Genomic DNA, 4253 nt, shown 5'->3' with positions numbered 1-4253 from the left:
TTTTTTACTACATGTAGTTTATGTCTCTATGCTTTTATATTTCTAATAAAATGGTTCTTTGTGTACCTGTAGAGACCGGTAGAATTTGCCAAATCCCCGTCCATGTGCTGCTTCATGAAAAGGTTCTATAAATTCCACAATTCATTTTTTAAAGTCTCTTCTGAACAACAGAAAAAATGGTTCCTTCTTTGCTTTTCATTTATACATTAATCTAAAATCATCTGTCAGATTCCCTTACACGTTGTTCATACAGCCGCTCTCCTCTCAGTGATGAACCAGTAGTGATGCCAAATTGCAGAAGGTCTCCGTGAAGGGCCTTCCCCGCCGTTTATCTCTTGTGGGTATTGCATATCATCTGTGTGGAGCATATTAAAGTCCTCAAATACCCAAATCTTTGCCAGTGAAATTTCTCTGCCTGCTTTTTAGACAGATGTTTGTTTTTTAAACTTGTTGCTGGAAAACTAGTCTAAAAATGGAACCTGATAGTAATTTGATCCAATAGAAGGTGTAAGACGTGAGTCTTGTGCAAATATTTTTTAAAAGTTCAAGGCAGCGTGGTAGCTTTCCATTTGCTTTTTAACAGACATTTTCAGCAAACGGCATTCTCACACAGAACACAGTGACCTCTGTCCTGTTTCCCCAGACCTGACACCCTGTTACATGTGGTTGTGTAGTGAGAACTCAGCTCATTCCTCCTCCTCTCTCTGCACTGCTGAGTTGAGTTCCCTGGTCAGTGCTTGACCTCCCTTGCTTGATTCTGTGATCCAGAAAAGGAGAGTGGCAGGCCTCCCACAGGGATAGGTAAGGGTTTAGAGCCCAGGCTTGATGCAAGTTGTAAAGAATGATTACAGTGCCTCCAGCAGCAAAAGCCAGCCAGTTCAGGAAGTGCAGCTGAGTGCCCAGATTCAGTAGTGGCACTGCTGTACACATCTACCCACCCAGCTGCTGCACGTGGTTGCAAAGCTCTGTCGTCCATGCCAGCTCCACTTTTCTCGACATCCCTTCAGTCTCCACTGAGGAAGCAGCCAGCTCTGGTGTGTCAGCCCTGTGTGGATGGTTTCTTATCTGTGCCTACCGACACCTCCCACCACAGCCAGCTAGACTCCCTTGTGCCTCTGTGGGTACATGGGGGTGTGATCAAAAGGAGAGGTGAACGTATATAAATAAATTGCAGTACAAGACACCTTGCTGCTACCCCAATTCTGGAAGTCTTGTGTTTTTAGTTTGCTGATCTGGCTGGTGTTTTGTTTTGTGATAAGGTCTTGCTGTACAGTTCAGGCTAGCCTTGAATTTACTAGCCCATGCTGGCCTTGAATGTGTGTTGATTCTCCTCCCTCAGCCTCCTGCGTACTGGGGTTACATGCGTGTGCCACCGCACTCATCACGCTGTGTCTGTTTTGATGTCATGAATCAATTCAAAACATTTACTTTTCATAGTCATTTTGACTTTGGAGAGGAGCCAGAAGTTTTACGGTCCTAAATCTATAAGGTGGATGAGCACACCATGTTTTTATGAGCTGCCTTTGTTGGATAACACTCAGCATTCACCGTATCTTTGATCACTTAAAGACGACTAGCACTGCTTCAAAAAGTGACAAGGACAATGCAGGAAGCGTTTTTGGAGGGGGAATACTTCAGGGGCAATTAATGGTAATTTGTTTACTACTGTGTTTTTTTTAATTTTTATTTTTTTTTTTTAACTCTAATGCAGGCTGGCCTTGAATTAAAAGTCAATCCTCAGCCTTTTGAGTGCTGCGATTGCAGGCATGTGCCACCATGTCCAGCTGGTAACATGTTCCTTAAGTTTAAAGATTTACTCTATGTTTGGATCACCCCTTCTCAAAGACCTCAGCCTTCTGGGCTAATCCCAGCTCTGTGGCATCTAACTGGCCTTCTGTCTCCTGTGCTGATGTCCTCCTAAGTGGCTGATGCCTGGCCACGCTGGGACACCGTTTCAAGCATGGAGACTTCTCCCACTTAGTGAAACCAGTCAGCCTCCCATCCTTGCTTGTGCTCCTGTTTAACAGTGTTGGGGTTTTTCTTCGTCTGTTCTAAGTGATGCTCTCAGCCCATCAGCATCTCCATACTATCCTCCCCTTGTGGAGGAAGGTTTGTGGGAGGACTGTGGCCTTCACCCTGGCCCACACAGCATGCCCTAACATGGGTCGTCTGGAAGAGGATGTACACTGAACATGGAACAATAAAGGCAGAGACACGATCTTGACTGCATGGGTATTCAATTTTCAAAAGTTTAGTATGTGCAGTTTTATTTTCTGCTAAAATGGTCCAACATTTCGTGGTGGAATAGAGATATTAAAAATCTTAGAGGTTCCTTAGAATGCTAAATCTGAAAGCTTTTGGGAGATTGGCTGCAGGCACAAGGGACCATGTGTCCTGCCATGGGGAGGAGCTGGAGCTCAGACAGGGAAAACTAAAGTGTGTCCTTGTGTCTCTAGGAGAGCGTGGGGAAACATGGAGGGAGGCCGGAGTGCAGGGGCCTGTAGCACGTCTGTCACTGGAGATGAAGAGCCAGGGAGATCCTCTAAAGTGTACTTTCCCAACTGACTCTAAAGTTTTGTTTTTGCTCTTTCAAAATCCTTGACAGTACATACTCAGGACCTTGGGCTTGCCAGACAGGCACCTATGCCCCTGAGCCATATCCTGGCTTATGTACTCATTCCAGTGCCACCCCAGTAAGAAACAAATTGCCACATTCTTTGTTTACCTCCACGAGCCCATTTGTGTTCAACACAGCAAGTCCCTGACTTCTGAGTGCATTCCCTTCTGGGAGCATATTCCTAAATTGGATTTGTTTGTAGTCTGCACAGGGAGTCTTCTGTAGTCCACCTGTGCCTCATACCATAAGCCTGTGAAAGTTCGCAACTTGAGTGTTCTTGCTTGCTGTAGTGTTTCTGTTCTTCAAGTGATAAGCAAAATCGGGTTATGTCCCTAGGTCCTCATTCTTGTGTTGTATCCTTATTGAGATACTTAATACCATTTCAGCACACCTAGTAGTTGACACTGGAAAGTCTGGCATGATTTGGGGTGAACTTTGTGAGGTAACAAATAATTATCCCTCTTCCCCCTTTTATGGCCAAAGGAGCCACCAGAGCCCTAAAAATGGACAAGATCCATTGGGGGGTTAGACGTCCAGCCCTGCCAAAGGCATTACCAGGTATAGCCTTGCATCACACTAATGAGTATTTGTTGTGTTCTGGTCTTTGAAAGGAAAACAAAATGAGGACGAATATTCTCACATTTGATTTGAATGAACATAATTAAAATGTGAAATGCAACTGAGTTTTCTAAGAAATCAATCACTTTAATTGGAAAGATGGCTCCTTCCCTCTCTGTCCATAATTGGGCTCTTGGTAATTTAAAAATTGGAATCCCTGACAGCCTGTAATAAATTGGCTCCTTTTGGGCTAAAGCAGGTAACAAGTTCTAATTACCTCTGGATTATTCCGCAGTGAATGGGTAATCTTGATCAAAGAGATACTGGGAAAGAAAAGCTAGCAATGAGCAAAGGTTTATTGAATTTTTTAAAAGAAGCTAACGAATAAAATATTTTGATATGACAGAAACAAGAGCTTGCATATTTTAAACCCTAGAAATGTAAATTGGATTTTCTAAGGAGATAGTTGCTATGTTAGAAAAACTATACACAGAAATTCTTTAGGTTACCAGCCCCGCTTACTCATTAGAGCACAGGATTATTGACAGTCTTGGAACCACTTGGGGAAGAATGGAATTTGTACTTTGAGTTTTTAAACAAATAAGTAACTTGCAGTAAGTTTAAGGAAGCTTAAAATGTTTATTCAAGTGAATAAGTTCATAGGCATATGGTCAGATTAATGAATTTGCTTACCTAGCTCTGTTGCTGTCCAATACATGTTGCCTAAGATGAGGAGAAGGTTGGGTTTGGGTTGGTGTACTGGGATATGTTTATCTAGAACTGTGTGTTCATAGAAATATAGTGTTTAAGTATGCACTTTACCTAAATCAGCTGACATTCCTTCGTTCCATCTTTCCTGGTGATAGAACAAGAAAATAGCTTTTTTTTTTAAATACTGGGAATTGAACTCACAACCTCATACTTCCCAGGCTGGTACTGTGCTGCTGAGTTTTATCCCCAGCCCCCAAATAGCTTTTTGTAGCTGTTTTCTTTCTTCTTCTTCTTCTTCTTCTTCTTCTTCTTCTTCTTCTTCTTCTTCTTCTTCTTCTTCTTCTTCTTCTTCTTCTTCTTCTTCTTC

This window comes from Octodon degus, unplaced genomic scaffold (genome assembly GCF_000260255.1).
Source record: "Octodon degus isolate 3935 unplaced genomic scaffold, OctDeg1.0 scaffold00095, whole genome shotgun sequence".
Lineage (NCBI taxonomy): Eukaryota > Metazoa > Chordata > Mammalia > Rodentia > Octodontidae > Octodon > Octodon degus.
Note: the sequence above shows the minus strand (reverse complement) of the source record.